At 40.5% G+C, this 18,454-nt stretch overlaps 1 long non-coding RNA gene across 1 annotated transcript in view; it reads left to right on the forward strand.

Moving 5' to 3' along the window:
• LOC133233649 (uncharacterized) overlaps positions 1-18,216 on the forward strand; it is a 265,658-nt gene extending 247,442 nt beyond the window's left edge. The window contains exon 4 of the long non-coding RNA XR_009731793.1: positions 18,037-18,216. This is a non-coding gene — a long non-coding RNA (uncharacterized LOC133233649). The remainder of the gene's footprint in view (positions 1-18,036) is intronic.
• Positions 18,217-18,454: the final 238 nt, after the last annotated feature.

Here is an 18,454-nt window from a genome sequence, read left to right on the forward strand (position 1 = left end):
TGGACATGACTGAGCGACTTCACCTTCACCTTACCATTTTCCAGTGGCATCTTCTACCACTCCAATAGAGACTAAAAAAGTTTATCTTTGGATGCATTGCCAAAGGACCTCTGGAAGGCACAGTTTCCTAGATTGCTAATGTCTTCTGTCTGTGTTGTGCTCAGTCGTATCCAACTCTTTGCAACCCTTTGGTTTGTAGCCTGGCAGATTCCTCTGTCCAGGGGATGTCCCAGGCACAGATACTGGAGTGGGTTGCCATTTCCCCCTCCAGGGGATTTCCTCACCCAGGGATTGAACCCGTATCTCCTGCACTGCAGGCAGATTCTTTGCCTGCTGAGCCATCAGGGAAGGCCCTGAGAACCTCTTACTTTCTGATAACTTTGCTATAATGAAAAATTACACATACCTTTTGCTTCCCAGCTGGATTTGTGACTGAAAAACAAGAATACAGACAACTAAAGTTAATTGCCACTCATTAATCATGATGCCATGTATTTTGGGGAAGACCACAGTATTCCAGTATAGCATTTTTACTAATGTTTATTATATACAGATGAACCTTTGTAAAAACAAACTTACACTATAAGAGTTTTCATTCCCAAACTTAATCCTGCTCTGACTTCTTATGAGTGGCTGTGAATTCAAACATGAGTGAAAGTAAAGGGTTTTGATAGATCTCTAGGCAGGATTTTTACCTATAGTATTCTCACCAAAATATGTTCTGACTTCTTTCTGAAGCATTTCCTTGACTCCTCTGGATTTTATTGTACTTTCTCTTACCATCATTATCATCTGAACCTTGGATATTAATTATGTATTATTTTATATTAATAATATTTTCTGATAGTATAAAAATATTAGCATTGATTACCCAGTGAGATTGGGCTTCCCTGGTAGCTCAGATGGTGAAAGAATCTTCCTGCAATGCAGGAGACCGGGATTCAATCCCAGGATTGGGAAGATGCCCTAGAGAAGGAAATGGCAACCCACTCAAGTAGTCTTGGCTGGAAAATTCTATGGACAGAGGAGCCTGGTGGGCTACAGTCTAAGGGATCACAAAAAGTTGGACATGACTGAGCAACTAGCACTTTCACTTTCAGCCAGTGAACTTATAATCTCTCTGGGGACAAATTACTTTCTTTTTATCTCTCATGACTTCAAATATAGAGTCACATTTATTAAAATAGGACATAGTTTGGAGATAAATAGATATGAACTCTCCTTAAGTTTCTATCACCAAAAGCCTGCATAAATTTACACAACTACTTAATCTCTCCTTATAGAGTAACCTTTACATGTTATATATTCAAAACTCACAACTGATTTCCATGCATTCAAAGAAACCTTATGATTATAATTTAGCTTTCTATGTAATTTTCCACTTTGCCTGGAAGGAAAGAATACACTGGTCATGTTAACCTGTCTGGATCCATGATTGCCAAAGTACTTAACTGTGGATTGATACTTAAGTGCCCTATTTGTGTACATTCATCTCTTGTGAGCCTAGTTCATCTAAGACAGTGTTTAAAAGATGAACCTCTCTCATGATACTGACAGAATCAGAGTTCTGAATCATAAAGCCAAGGACTTAGCATATGGGAAATGACAGAGCAAACACCACATTACAAGGCTACTTAGAGGCTCTTCCTGGAAATCACCAGTCCCTTCAAATTTCCAGTCAGTTGGTAAACTGGGTTTTGAAGGATTACAACAATGAATGTGACAGAGGATTCATTCACCTTCAAGTAGTTTTTAGGCTGCCTAGCCAACAAATTTATTCTGTTTTTTAAGGCTATGGTTTTTCCAGTGATCATGTATGGATGTGAGAATTGGACTGTGAAGAAAGCTGAGTGCCAAAGAATTGATGCTCTTGAACTGTGTGCTTTTGAACTTGAGAGTCCCTTGGACTGCAAGGAGATCCAACCAGTCCATTCTAAAGGAGATCAGTCCTGGGTATTCACTGGAAGGACTGATGCTAAAGCTGAAACTCCAATACTTTGGCCACCTCATGCAAAGAGTTGACTCATTGGAAAAGACTCTGATGCTGGGAAGGATTGGGGGCAGGAGGAGAAGGGGATGACAGAGGATGAGATGGCTGGATGGCATCACTGACTCGATGGACGTGAGTCTGAGTGAACTCCGGGAGTTGGTAATGGACAGGGAGGCCTGGCGTGCTGCGATTCATGGGGTCATAAAGAGTTGGACACGACCAAGCGACTGAACTGAACTGAAATTAATACTCAGAAGTGATTTAAAATGGTGTAATAAATGCTGATAGGTTGGTTGATTTACATAACTTGAGAGAATTGAAGTAGCATTATGTATATAGAATGATTTCATATAGCTTGATTTCAAAGCTTTGGACTTAAACAAGTCAAAACATTTCCCTGTATGACATTCTTAGCTTTATGGTCTGTCGCTGGGGTCCAGCCCCAGCTGATCCAGGGTATTCGAAGGGGAGATGGCGTCAGTGACCATTTAAATATTCAAATATATAAAGAGTAATAGAATGAGGATAGCTCAGCAGGAAAATTCAGTGGAGAAAAGAGGCTGAGTAGCTTGGTTTACGCGGGAGACCAATAAAACTTCGAGACAAGAAGTTTGCACCACTTACGTAGGCCACAGGCGTCCTTCCGTTCTCCCGAAGGAGAGGAGACACTGAGGACTCCCCCGTCAGATCTTAGAAGCCCAGGCATAATTAGTAAGCATGGTGGGTTCCACGGTCCAGATGGAGACTCAGCCAGAGTGAGAGTGAGAGCGACATGGGGAGACCAGTCTTTCGAGGAACTGATCCCCATTCTTTATTTTCCAGAGTCTGTTTTTATACACTGAGATGTTATACAAAAGTCACGCGGGGACAGCAGTCCTGACTTTTATTAAAGTCAGGTGCTTCACACAAATGTATACAGAGGTCTTAGGGGTATTACATCATCTTCTGGCCAGGGGCCCTGCTGACAATTTACGACCCTCTCCTTGTGACAGCCGTCAGTCAACACTTATTTCTCCAGGGGTGATTATTCTTAAAACAGACGTCACTCAAATAAAGTTACGTTCCTATAGGGTGAGGGTGTAGTGGGTTTTAGTTAAGGAAAGAATTTACTTGGCCTAAGGTCTAATGTGATTTATATCAAAGGTTAATACTTATTTCTTCTATATATTCATTAATGTGTGTAAGGGCAGGGGATGTGGAGTCTTAGCAACAAACATTGGCTCAACAAATGAAAAACCCTTCACCAATACAATTTCTAATCAGCCCACTATACTTATACTAATGGTTTTCTAAGTTTTCTAAGGAACCTGTTTTTAGAAGGTTTAAAGCATCTTGTGCCTCTCATGGTTGGGAGGCTGTGAGCAATCACATGTGGCCGGACAAGCCTGTCAGGCAGGCTAGAGAACCTTCAGAGGAGTTTGTAGGTTGAAACACTCCTATCATGCCCAGGAATTATTATTAACTGGAGCTCTAAGTTAACTCCTTCTCCAAAAGAGGTGGTGGGGGACAGCCCCCCATAAAGTCAGAGGTGTAGGTGAGAGCACAAAGTAGTAAAGTAGGCAGGCTCTGGTTATGGGGGTAGATGCTCAAGAATTTCCAGGGGGACTCCTGAGGCTCGATCCTGCCTTTGCGTATGTCGAGCCTCCTTCCTCATGACCTTTGCCATGGGCGGAGTGCCTCACGCCGGCCGCCAACAGTCTGTGTTACCTAGAGAGCAAATTTGGGAGGATCTTGTGAACTGCCATATGAAAATCTATTGCTCTGTATTTAAAAATATATTTAATATTAATAAATCTGGAAACAATCCAGGTATCTGTGTGTTGTATATTAATAAAAATATATTTTAGAAGGGACATTAGCAGAATTACATACTGATAATGGAAATCCTTATTTGACTCTTGGTCGTCTTTGCTATCTTAGTAAAAGTCTTACCTTATTTTGGAACTACAATTCGCCCAACTTTTAGTTCAGTAAGTAACTTTTTCTGTCCTCTTCAATGCCCTGTTAAAGTAACAGGTATTGTGGTATGTCCAACAATGACACAGCCCAGTTTTAGAAGGAATAACACCAATAACAATTTATTGAAAACTGACTATGTGTCAGGTCCTATTCTAAACTCTGTTCAATCATTCAATTAAAATTTCAAAACAGCTCTGTAAGGTAGACATTGTCTGGCTGTGCAGATGAAGAACATTAAGAAACTTGCCCAACAGATAACGGTGGCATCCTTAAAGAGAGTTTTGCTATTCAAGTTCATTGAGCCATCTTTCACCAACCCTTGCTTATTAGATTTCTAAGTCTAAGGTACTAAGGCAGTAATTTGCTAGCTGTCAAGCCTCTTATCCTTCTCCATCAGAAGGCAGAGAGACTAAAAACCACCATCACAGAAAACTAACCAATCAAATCACATGGACCACAGCCTTGTCTAACTCAATGAAACTATTGTAAACCATGCTGTGTAGGGCCACCCAAGATGATGGGTCATGGTGGAAAGTTCTGACAAAATGTGATCCACTGGAGAAGGGAATGGCAAACCACTTCAGTATTCTTGCCTTGAGAACCCCATGAAGAGGATGAAAAGGCAAAAAGATAGGACACTGAAAGATGAACTCCCCAGGTTGGTAGGTGCCCAGTATGCTACTGGAGATCAGTGGAGAAATAACTCCAGAAAGAATGAAGGGATGGAGCCAAAGCAAAAACAACATCCAGTTGTGACTGGTGATGGAAGCAAGGTACGATGCTATAAAGAGCAATATTGCATAGGAACCTGGAATGTTAGGTCCATGAGTGGAAGTGGTCAAACAGGAGGTAGCAACAGTGAACATTGACATTTTAGGAATCAGCGAACTAAAATGGGCTGGAACGGGTGAATTTAACTCAGATGACCATTATATCTACTACTGTGGGCAAGAATCCCTTAGAAGAAAAGGAGTAGCCATCATGGTCAACAAAATAGCCCGGAATGAAGTACTTGGATGCAATCTCAAAAACGACAGAATGATCAAACTACTGCACAATTGCACTCATCTCACACACTAGTAAAGTAATGCTCAAAATTCCCCAAGCCAGGCTTCAGCAATACGTGAGCCATGACCTTCCAGATGTTCAAGCTGGTTTTAGAAAAGGCAGAGGAACCAAAGATCAAATTGCCAACATCCTCTGGATCATCGAAAAAGCAAGAGAGTTCCAGAAAAATATCTATTTCTGCTTTATTGACTATGCCAAAGCCTTTGACTGTGTGGATCACAATAAACTGTGAAAAATTCTGAAAGACATGGGAATACCAGACCACCTGACCTGCTTCTTGAGAAACCTGTATGCAGGTCAGGAAGCAACAGTTAGAACTGGACATGGAACAACAGACTGGTTCCAAATAGGAAAAGGAGTACGTCAAGGCTGTATATTGTCACCCTGTTTATTTAACTTCTATGCAGAGTACATCATGAGAAACGCTGGGCTGGAGAAAGCACAAGCTGGAATCAAGATTGCTGGGAGAAATATCAGTAACCTCAGATATGCAGATGACACCACCCTTATGGCAGAAAGTGAAGAACTAAAAAGCCTCTTGATGAAAGTGAAAGAGGAGAGGGAAAAAGTTGGCTTAAAGCTCAACATTCAGAAAACTAAGATCATGGCATCTGGTCCCATCACTTCATGTCAAATAGATGGGGAAACAGTGGAAACAGTGGCTGACTTTATTTTTCTGGGCTCCAAAATCATTGCAGATGTTGATTGCAGCCATGAAATGAAGACACTTACTCCTTGGACGGAAAGTTATGACCAACCTAGACAGCATATTAAAAAACAGAGACATCACTTTGTCAACAAAGGTCCATCTAGTCAAGGCTATGGTTTTTCCAGTAGTCATGTATGGATGTGAGAGTTGGACTATAAAGAAAGCTGAGCGCCGAAGAACTGATGCTTTTGAACTGTGGTGTTGGAGAAGACTCTTGAGAGTCCCTCCAATATTTTGGCTCCCTAATGTGAAGAGCTGACTTTTTAAAAAAGACCCTGATGCTGGGAAAAATTGAAGGTGGGAGGAGAAGGGGACGGCAGAGGATAAGATGGTTGGATGACATCACGGACTCAGTGGACAGGAGTTTGAGTAAACTCTGGGAGTTGGTGATGGACAGGGAAGTCTGGCGTGTTGCAGTCCTGGGGTTCCAAAGAGTTGGACACAGCTGAGCGACTGGACTGAACTGAACTGTCTCTTGAAAAGGACATTTCTGACCTTTGACTTAACTTGCTTTTGTAATCAATTCTTCATATTCTTTTTCTATCTGTCCATGGGATTCTCCAGGCAAGAATACTGGAGTGGGTTGCCATTTCCTTCTCCAGGGCATTTTCCTGACCCAGGGAATGAACCCAGGTCTCCCACATTGCAGGCAGACGCTTTAACCTCTGAGCCACCAGGGAAGCCCTTTTCCATCCAATGAATACCATCTTTTCTTTAGAAGAAGACAATTGAAATGATATGGCCTGAGGTGACTTCCAAGCCAGAGTTTTCAGACTCTGATCTGTGTTCTTAGGGACTGTATGGAAGTGCCACAGTGATCATTGTGATAAAGGCAGGTAAGGGGGAAGGTCAGTGCATCAATTCATTGCTGATGACCACAATCCCCTAAACAGCTACACTTCTCTTTGTTTTCAACAGTGTTTTCTCTTTGTTTTCAACAATACCTTATGTATATTTCACAGGGGGCAGGGATACCAATTACCTTCCTCTTAAAAAATGTCATTTTTTAAATTGAAGTATGATTGCTTTACAATGTTGTGTTAGTTTCTGCTGAAAAACAAAGTGAATCAGCTATATGTGTGTGTGTGTATCCTCTCTGTCTTGGACCTACCTGCCCCCATCCCACCCATCTAGGTCATCACAGAGCACTGAGCTGAGCTCCTTGTGCTATACAGCAGAATCCCACTGGCTATCTGTTTTACACACGGTATTGTATTTATGTAAAACCTAATCCCCCAATTCATCCCACTCTCCTCTTCACACCACACGTCCATTCTCTGTGTGTAGGTTTCTATTCCTGCCGTTCGAATAGGTTCATCTGTAACATTTTTCTAGATTCCACATACATGCATTAATGTATGATACTTGTTTTTCTCTTTCTGACTTACCTCACTCTGTATGACAGACTCTAGGTTCATTCACATCTCTGCAAATAACCCGACTTCATTCCTTTTTATGACTGATTAATATTCAGTTGCATCTACCACTTTATCCATTCCTCTGATGAACACTTAGGTTGCTTCCATGTCCTGTTTACTGTAAATAATGCTACACTGAACATTGGGGTGCGTGTGTCTTTTTGCACTATGGTTTTCTCAGGGTATGTGCCCAGGAGTGGATTGCAGGATCATATGGTAATTCTATTTTTAGTTTTTTAAGGAACCTCCATAGTGTTCTCTGTATTGGCTGTATCAGTTTATATTTCCATCAACAGTGCAAAAGGGCTCCCTTTTTTACACACCCTTTCTAGCATTTATTATTTGTAGATTTTTTGATGGTAACCATTCTGACCCATGTGAGGTGACACCTCATTGTAGTTTTGACGTGCATTTCTTTAGTAATTAGTGATGTTGAGCATTTTTTCATGTGTCTTTTGGCCATTTATGTATCTTTTTTTGAGACATGTCTATTTTGATCTTCTGCCCATTTTTTGATTGGGTGGGTTTTTTTTTTAATATATATTGAACTACATGAACTGTTTGTATATTTTGGAGATTAATACTTTGTCCACTGCTTCATTTGCAAATATTTTCTTGCATTCTGAGGACTGTCTTTTCGTTTTGTTTATGGTTTCCTTTAATGTGCAAAAGCTTTTATGTTTAGTTAGGTCCAATTTGTTTATTTTTGTTTTTTATATTCATTACTCTAAAAAAGGTTTAAAATCACACATCTGGTTGATTTCCATGTTTAGCAGAGGAAACTGAGACTTGAAAAGTTTAACTAACGGGCTCCCAAACTTGCATCTTATCAGAGAAAGAGCCCATGTCTCCCAAACTCGAGTTCAACCTGCCCTCCACCACCCAGTATCCTACAGGAACCCAGTGCATATGTTATACCGTGCTTCTCAGGGCCCAGGCTGCCATCTTGCAGGTGCTCTGGGCTGATCCATCTAACTCCTATCTCTGCTGCAACAGCACTGATTGCTGAAATTTGCTCTTAGTCCCACCCTCTGTTTGCAAGTACCTGACACGGGCTCTGTCCTGCATTCTTTGAAGGTCTTCTTGGGTTTCAACACTGTACCCACATGTTGTTTGGAACAAGAATAGCTAAAATATTTTATGAATATAATTGAACTTGGAAGCACAACTGGGCAACCTGCTTTACCCAACAGATATTTTTGATGACTTACATGTGCCAAAATCATTTTGAACACTAAGGACACACTAGTAAACAAACAGATAAAAATTCCCTGATGTCATTGAACTTATAGACAATAAAAGCCAATGGGATGAATTGAGCAGGGAAGAAGGGATGGGAAATATTGAGAAGGTACATTGTTGTTTTACGTAGGGTGATCAGGACATCAGGAAGAAAATATTGGGGTCAAGATCTAAGGGAAGTAAGGAAGCAAAGCACACAGATATCTGGGGGAAAGTGGCCCAGGGGAAGGGAACAGAAGTTCTGTAGTATTGGGAAGTAGTAGAGTGTTCTGAATGTTTGAGCAACAACCAGGAAGCCAACATGCATGGAGTGAAGTGAGCAGAATGAGTGAGGAGGAGAACAATAGGAGATGATGGCAGAGAGGCAAGGATGTAAGGGTGGGAGCCATGGCACTGAAGTCCAATTTGCTGTGCTTTCTTAACTTCTATGCATCTACAGCAAATTTTTTTTAAATAAATCTAAAGATGTTGTAGACATATAAAATTAATATGGACCCTACCAGGTAGCTTTGTCAAACAATCCTTATTATGTTACCCACATTAATAAAAGATATAATTAGAGTCTTTCCTATTTCATGTTATAAAATGCCTTCTCATTGTGATTTTTGTTTGTATCTAAAACTCTGGACTCTTTCTCAAAATCATAGGTCCATGTTCACTTTCTTTCTTGGCCTTCTTCATTGATCTTTGCAATTTCCAGCAAATTAGAATGGACATTCACCCATAGAACTAAATTCTCCATGGCACAGTAGTATTGATACATAATTCTGCAGCAGCATATCTCTGTCCTTTTATAGTCTGGAGAAGAGCATGCCTCTGGAGTTTGATGTGTACTTTCTAACTTTGTTGCATTAACTAACACAAGGGGAATTTTCAGTTCAAGGAAGATCATCCCAAGAAAATATTTACAGGGAAAGGGAAGTTGTAGAGAAAGATTTACAGGGAAAGGGAAAGGTGTATTCATGTTACTAACTGATGGATAACAATATGTTCCTCTCCAACAAGGAAATGGATATTTTCAGGTTAGGAGCATTGGTTTTCAGGATTGCTGTTATTGAGAGAGAAGACTTGTATATGTGTATGAGAGAATTTCTTGATTTTAATCTTGTCTTGATTTCACTGTTGTTACCAATGACTTTATGATTCATGCTTAAACATTAAAAGATCAACTAGTCCCAGAAGATGATTCATTCTATAAACAAAATTGGTTTGTATGTCTCAAATAGTTAGGCTCAAAAGCCACTGCCTCATTTTGAGAGTTTTGTTGGGTGTCCAAGAAAGCAGCAGAACTAAATATTAATTCTATGTTTTATTGAGTCTGATTCTTAATCTAGCTTGCATTCTGGGTAGTTCTGTGACCTCAGTTCTTGTAATAGGCTGGTATTGGACACTAAGAAAAATAATATCCTTTAGCTGGATAGATTCTCTCTGAACTTAACTAATTATCTTCCAGTGACTGTCAGCTTTTACCATTAACCTCTTGGGAGAGTGTCTAGATTTCTGTTCGTTTAACCCATAACACGAAAAAGAACCTAGACTGACTGAGTGCTTACTATGAATTTGGTGCTTTGTACCTATAATTTCTTTAATAAAGGAAATTTAATAATCTTATTTTGTGGAAAAGAAAACAAGGCTTAGATATTTTAGCAACTTGCTCAAAGTCACATAGCATCAATGTTTGGGCCAAGATTTGAACCCAGTTCTGTTTGATTTCAAAGTCCAAGCTTTGGTGCAAGATTGCTATGTACAAGGCAGATGCTTAGTAAATGAAAAATTTCCCAAGATACTTGTTAAATTGTCCAATTCATCATTAGAGATGAACAGAGAGGATACATTTTGTCAGTTTGTTTAATACCAACAAAAACCCAAAAAATGTCTCAATGGTGTATCTGTTGATTTGAAATAGAACATGATAAATGAACCAAAGAATTTAGCAAGCTACATTTGTAACAATGAATAAAAGGAAAGTGAAGTTTATATTCAGTCTGGTCAAAGTTAAGAGGCTCTTGTTATGAGTTAAGAGCCCTTCTATTTTTCTTTCTTTATTGACCATTACATCTCATATAGTCTGGTTAGAAAGAAAGTTATAGAATGGAAGACTAAAATGGGAAGTTAATGAGACAGCTTTGTTTGAGTTCACTAATGGAATATTCTTTACCTGAGCCTGTACTTGGTTTTCAAGTAAAGGTAGATGGCATGTCACTGAAATGTTAGGGATACAGTTTTTTCTTTTCCATTCTATTTCTCTAGGGCAATCCCTTTTACAGTTGACTTTCTGTCACTAAGGATATATAAAGATAATTGTTTTCTGCAGTCAAAGGAATAGTTTCTGTTCTTTCACCCAGCTCCTGCCTCGGGAACCACAAAGGTCAAGGTCCCATTTCCCACAGAGTGTAATTCATTAAGTGTGTAACTTAGAAAATCTCTACCAGTGATTTGGTTAAGTGACAAGAACCAGTGCCTAAGAAAGTTAGGTCCAGATTTTCTATACATGCTTCTGAAATAGGAAACTTAACCTGAATTACTCAGGTGGGTTCTAAGGGAATTTTTAAGATTCTTCAAAAATTTGTGTTCTTTTCTTCCCATTATTCCCAAGCACTGTGTGTTTACCATGGAACATACTGTCTTCCCCAGAGTTGAACAAGATGGGGATAAATTATAAACAGTCTCTATATCCAGAACTTCTCTTCTCTTAGCCTGTGTTTTGGAACACTTGAGTTCTAGAGAATCCCTTTCATCCATGTATCAGATATAGAGGAAGTACTTTCAAACACGAGCCCAGGGACTTTGAGTGTGTGTTGGTTTGCCAGGGCTGCGGTAACAAATTACCACAATCTTGGTGGCCTAAAACAATAGAGACTTGTTTTCTCAGTTCTGAAAGCCAGAAATCTGAGATTGGGATGCTGTCAGGCCACACTCTCTACGGAGTCCTTGGGAAAGAACCCAGTCCTGCTTCCTTTAGCTTCCGGGAGCTGCTCTGCAGTTTTTGCTTTGTGGTTGTATCACTCCAGTCCCTCCTCCTCTTGTTGCCTCTCCTGTGTTTGGATTTAACTCTACTCTGTGCTTTTTTTGGGCTTTCCAGGTGTCTCAGTAGGTGAAGAACCTGCCTGCAATACAGGAGATGTGCGTTTGATCCCTGGGTCAAGAAGATCCCCTAGAGGAGGGCATGGCAACTCACTCCAGTATTTTTCTTGTAGAATCCTATGGACAGAGGAGCCTGATGGGCTAGAGAGGGTCACAGAGTCAGATGCAACTGAGCAAGCACACAGCACGCTGTGTCTCTCTTATAAGGATAATTGTGCTGGCATTTAGGATCTACCTTTAATCGAGAATAAGTTTCTTATCTCAATAACTTTAATGTAATCATATTATTTACCATTTAAGTTAACATTCACTTTTTTGTCACATAATATTCATAGCTTTCAGAGGTCAGAAAGTGAATATATTTTTAAGAAGCCATTGTTTTTTCAGCCTACCACAGTCACTCTTATGGTCAGATGTCCTACCCAGAGAGTTCGGATGACTATTTTTCTCTTCAAATTTCTGTATAAGTCAAATTAACCATATTTCATAAAAAGTAAAAACTTGCATTCATTCTAGGATGTTAAATAAAATGGAAAGAAATAAAATTGAGTTTCTTTACATTTTCACTGAATTCATAGTATTTTGTCACTTATATTGCATATAATTGTGTTAATACATCATCATGAGAAATGCTGGGCTGGAAGAAGCCAAGCTGGAATCAAGATTGCTGGGAGAAATATCAATAACCTCAGATATGCAGATGACACCACCCTTACGGCAGAAAGCGAAGAGGAACTAAAAAGCCTCTTGATGAAAGTGAAAGTGGAGAGTGAAAAACTTGGCTTAAAGCTCAACATTCAGAAAATGAAGATCATGGCATCTGGTCCCATCACTTCATGGGAAATAGATGGGGAAACAGTGGAAATCATGTCAGACTTTATTTTGGGGGGCTCCAAAATCACTGCAGATGTTGTTTGCAGCCATGAAATTAAAAGATGCTTACTCCTTGGAAGGAAAGTTATGACCAACCTAGATAGCATATTGAAAAGCAGAGACATTACTTTGCCAACAAAGGTCTGTCTAGTCAAGGCTATGGTTTTCCCTGTGGTCATGTATGGATGTGAGAGTTGGACTGTGAAGAAAGCTGAGCGCCGAAGAATTGATGCTTTTGAACTGTGGTGTTGGAGAAGACTCTTGCGGGTCCCTTGGACTGCAAGGAGATCCAACCAGTCCATCCTAAAGGAGATCAGCCCTGGGATTCCTTTGGAAGGAATGATGTTGAAGCTGAAACTCCAGTACTTTGGCCACCTCACGCAAAGAGTTGATTCATTGGAAAAGACCCTGAAGCTGGGAGGGATTGGGGGCAGGAGGAGAAGGGGATGACAGAGGATGAGATGCTTGGATGGCATCACTGACTCAATGGACGTGAGTCTGAGTAAACTCCAGGAGTTGGTGAAGGACAGGGAGGCCTGGAGTGCTGCAATTCATGGGGTCGCAAAGAGTCGGACACGACTGAGCGACTGAACTGAACTGAACTGAATACATCATCCATTCATCTTAAAAAACAGGTATAGAGCATCAAAAAAGTGACAGGTTTTATTTTCTTGAGCTCCAAAATCACTGCTGAAAGTGACTGCAGCCATGAAATTAAAAGATGCTTGCTCCTTGAAAGGAAAGCTGTGATAAACCTAGATAGCATATTAAAAAGCAGAGACATAACTTCGCTGACAAAGTTCCGTATAATCAAGACTATGGTTTTTCTAGTAGTCATGTATGAATGTGAGAGTTGGACCATAAAGAAGGCTGAGCACTGAAGAACTGATGTTTTTGCATTGTGGTGCTGGAGAAAACTCTTGTGAGTCACTTGGACAGCAAGGCGATCAAACCAGCCAATCTTAAAGGAAATCAACCCTGAATATACATTGGAAGGACTGATACTGAAGCTAGAGCTCCAATACTTTGGCTACCTGATGCGAAGAGCCAATTCATTTGAAAAAACCCTGATGCTAGGAAAGATTAAAAGGCAAGAGGCAAAGAAAGGGTGGCAGAGGTTGAGACGGTGAGATAGCATCACTGACTCAGTGGATGTGAGTTTGAGCACGCCTGCACTATCTGAGAGGCAGTGAAGGATGGGAAGCCTGGCGTGCTTCCATGGGTCACAAAGAGTCAGATGGGACTCAGTGAGTGAACAATAACATGGAACATTAGCTGTGCTCTTTAGACATAATGTTTGGTCCTGGGGTGCAAAAATAAGGAAGGTATGATTCCTTCCTTTGAGCAGCCAGTAATCTAGACAAGAAGATATTTGTGTCATCATTTCATTCAGTGTCTAAGTTTTATTATGCTCCTTTAGCTAGGCTATGGATTCACGATTTTAACCTGTATTTCCACTCTTTCAGTTTGATATTGGTTCTTATTTTAGAGAAAAGTAAACCTAAAGAAAATACGAGTTTAAGAGTATACAAGTAGTAGGAGGTGGAGCTTAGATTTAAATTATTGCAGTCTGACTCCAGAGCTCAATTATCAAACACTGCATATACTGCATTGATTATTTGACAGAATATCCTATAATGGAAGCAACCTAGATGTCCATCAACAGATGAATGGATAAGAAAACTGTGGTACATATACATAATGGAGTATTACTCAGCCATTAAAAAGAATACATTTGAATCAGTTCTAATGAGGTGGATGAAACTGGAGCCTATTATACAGAGTGAAGTAAGCCAGAAAGAAAAACACAGTATACAGTATACTAATATACTAATACAGTACACAGTATACTAATGCATATATATGGAATTTAGAAAGATGGTAACAATAACCCTGTGTACAAGACAGCAAAAGAGACACTGATGTATAGAACAGTCTTTTGGACTCTGTGGGAGAGGGAGAGGCTGGGATGATTTGGGAGAATGGCATTGAAACATGTGTAATATCATGTATGAAACGAGTTGCCAGTCCAGGTTCGATGCACGATACTGGATGCTTGGGGCTGGTGCACTGGGACGACCCAGAGGGATGGTATGGGGAGGGAGGGGGAGGAGGGTTCAGGATGGGGAACATATGTATACCTGTGGTGGATTCATTTTGATATTTGGCAAAACCAATACAATATTGTAAAGTTTAAAAATAAAATTAAATTAAAAAAAATAAAGACTGAGCATTCTCCTTTTCTAAGTAGTGTTTAATTATTGTCTTCTAGGTATACTCAAACTTTTCCATGTGGCTTTGTCTTTTCTATCTTGCCTTTTGGATGTTATGATATGTGCAGCTTCTCTTGCTACTTGGATTACATGGATTTGCCCTAAGACAAACAAAAGTTTGGAGGAGTGACATCCTATTAGAAACACCACTCTGAATCTCCCTTCAACTTATACATGAAAATTGATTACTGGCGATGGTGAGAAATTATTCTTTCATAAAGTATAAAAGAGTCAGATATGACTTAGTTACTAAAAACAACAAAGTACCCAACAGATTTACCAATGATATGGAAACTCCTGCATATTTGGTAATAACACATGGATTTCCAGATATTAATAACTTGTTCTGCAACTTTTGTGAGAACATATAAGGGTGGTATTACTTGGCATCTAAGAATCTGTCTCTTATTCTCATTTTCACAATCTTGATCAATCTGCCTAAATAATAGCCAGATTTTCTTTAAGTAACTGATATCATGAGAGGTCTCTTCTTCTGCAAGAATATTCTTTATAGCTCTTTCTAATTACCAAAATATTGACACACTGTAATAGGTGTGTCAGACTGACAGACACACTCAGACTGACTCAGTCATGTCTACTCTTTGTGACCCCATGACCTGCAGCATGCCAGGCCTCCCTGTCCAACTCCCAGAGTCCACCCAAACCCATGTCCATTGTGTTGGTGATGCCATCCAGCCATCTCATCCTCTTTCGTCCCCTTCTCTTTCTGCCCTCAATCTTTCCCAGCATCAGGGTCTTTTCAAATGAGTCATCTCTTCGCATCAGGTGGCCAAAATATTGGAGTTTCAGCTTCAATATCAGTCCTTCAAATGAACACCCAGGACAGATTTCCTTTAGGATGGACTGGTTGGATCTCCTTGCAGTCCAAGGGACTCTCAAGAGTCTTCTCCAACACCACAGTTCAAAACCATCAATTCTTTGGCACTCAGCTTTCTTTATAGTCCATACTATAGTCTCACATCCATACTTGATCACACTGAAAAAACCATAGCCTCGACTAGATGGACCTTTGTTGACAAAATGATATCTCTGCTTTTTAATATGCTATCTAGGTTGGTCATAACTTTCCTTCCAAAGAGTAAGCGTCTTTTAATTTCATGGCTGCAATCAACATCTGCAGTGATTCTGGAGCCCCCCAAAATAGAGTCTGACACTGTTTCCACTGTTTCCCCATCTATTTCCCACAAAGTGATGGGACCGGATGCCATGATCTTCGTTTTCTGAATGTTGAGCTTTAAGCCAACTCTTTCATTCTTCTCTTTCACTTTCATCAAGAGGCTTTTTAGTTCCTCTTCACTTTCTGCCATAAGAATGGTGTCACCTGCATATCTGAGGTTATTGATATGTCTCCCAGCAATCTTGATTCCAGCTTGTGCTTCTTCCAGCCCAGCTTTTCTCATGATATACTCTGCATATAAGTTAAATAAGCAGGGTGACAATATACAGCCTTGACGTACACCTTTTCCTATTTGGAACCAGTCTGTTGTTCCATGTCCAGTTCTAACTGTTGCTTCCTGACCTGCATACAGGTTTCTCAAGAGGCAGGTCAGGTGTTCTGGTATTCCCATCTCTTTCAGAATTTTCCACAGTTTATTGTGATCCACACAGTCAAAGGATTTGGCATAGTCAATAAAGCAGAAATAGATGTTTTTCTGGAACTCTCTTGCTTTTTCGATGATCCAGTGGATGTTGGCAATTTGATCTCTGGTTCCTCTGACTTTTATAAAACTAGCTTGAACATCTGGAAGTTCATGGTTCACGTATTGATGAAGCCTTGCTTGGAGAATTTTGAGCATTAATTTACTAGTGTGTGCGATGAGTGCAATTGTGTGGTAGTTTGAACATTCTTTGCCATTGCCTTTCTATGGGATTGGAATGAAAACTGACTTTTCCAGTTCTGTGTTCACTGCTGAGTTTTCCAAATTTGCTGACATATTGAGTGCAGCACTTTCACAGCATCATCTTTTAAGATTTGAAATAGCTCAATTGGAATTCCATCATCTCCACTAGCTTTGTTCGTAGTGATGCTTCCTAAGGCCCATCTGATTTCACATTCCAGGATGTCCAGCTCTAGGTGAGTGTGAGTGTACACCTTCGTGATTATCTGGGTCATGAAGATCTCTTTTGAACAGTTCTTCTGTGTATTCTTGCCACCTCTTCTTAATATCTTCTGCTTCTGTTATGTCCCTACCATTTCTTCAATTTCAGTCTGAATTTGGCAATAAGGAGTTCATGATCTGAGCCACAGTCAGCTCCCAGTCTTGTTTTTGCTGACTGTATAGAGCTTCTCCATCTTTGGCAGCAAAGAATATAATCAATTGGATTTCGGTGTTGACCATCTGGTGATGTCCATGTATAGAGTCTTCTCTTGTGTTGTTGGAAGAGGGTATTTGCTATGACCAGTGTGTTCTCTTGGCAGAACTCTATTAACCTTTGCCCTGCTTCACACTGTACTCCAAGGCCATATTTGCCTGTTACTCCAGGTGTTTCTTGACTTCTTACTTTTGCATTCCAGTCCCCTATAATTAAAAGGACATCTTTTTTGGGTGTTAGTTCTAGAAGGTCTTATAGGTCTTCATAGAACCGTTCAACTTCAGCTTCTTCAGCGTTACTGGCCGGGCCATAGACTTGGATTACTGTGATATTGAATGGTTTGCCTTGGAAATGAACAGAGATCATTCTGTCGTTTTTGAAATTGCATCCAAATACTTCATTTTGGGCTCTTTTATTGGCTATGATGGCTACTCCATTTCTTCTAAGGGATTCCTGCCCACAGGAGTAGATATAATGGTCATCTGAGTTAAATTCACCCATTCCAGTCCATCTTAGTTCGCTGATTCCTAGAATGTTGATGTTCACTCTTGCCGTCTCCTGTTTGACCACTTCCAATTTGCCTTGATTCATGGACCTAACATTCCAGGTTCCTATGCAATATTGCTCTTTACAGCATCGAACCTTGCTTCTATCACCAGTCCCATCCAGAACTGGGTGTTGCTTTTGCTTTGGCTGCATCCCTTCATTCTTTCTGGAGTTATTTCTCCACTGATCTCCAGTAGCTTAATGGGCACCCACCGACCTGGGGAGTTCTTCTTTCATTGTCCTATCTTTTTGCCTTTTCATACTCTTCAGGGGGTTCTCAAGGCAAGAATACTGCAGTGATTTGCCATTCCCTTCTCCAGTGGACCACATTTTGTCAGAAGTTTCCACCATGACCGGTCATCTTAGGTGGCCCCACAGGGCATGGTTTAGTTTCATTGAGTTAGACAAGGCTGTGGTCCTTGTAATTAGATTGGCTTATTGTCTGTGTTGTGGTTTCAGTCTGCCCTCTGATGCCCTCTTTCAGTGCCTACCGTCTTACTTGCGTTTCTCTTACCTTGAATGTGGGCTATGTCTTCACAGCCACTCCAGCAAAGCGCAGCCATTGCTCCTCACCTTGGATGTAGGGTAGCTCCTCTCAGCCGCTGCCCCTGACCCTGGACGTGGAGTAGCTCCTCTTGGCCGCCTTCTTTGACCTTGGATGTGGGGTAGCACCTCTCAGCCGTGCTCCTGTGCTGTTGCAGCCACCGTGCTCCTGCTCCATCCCAGGTATTCAGTAACATTCAATAAATTCATGTCAAATTGCATGGATTGTTTAATAGTTTTAGCAAGTATCAGATGATGAAAGAAAGGTGGTGGATTTGCTACAAAGAAATTCCCCAGTATAACTCCAAATGGACCAATAATGCCACTAAGAGCAGATTATAAGTAACCAAAGGAAAAGGTTCAGTGGTGTTGCTTGGGTGCTCAGTCATGTTGGACTTTTTGCAGCCCTTTGGAC

Source organism: Bos javanicus, chromosome 20 (assembly GCF_032452875.1).
Source record: "Bos javanicus breed banteng chromosome 20, ARS-OSU_banteng_1.0, whole genome shotgun sequence".
Classification (NCBI taxonomy): Eukaryota; Metazoa; Chordata; class Mammalia; order Artiodactyla; family Bovidae; genus Bos; species Bos javanicus.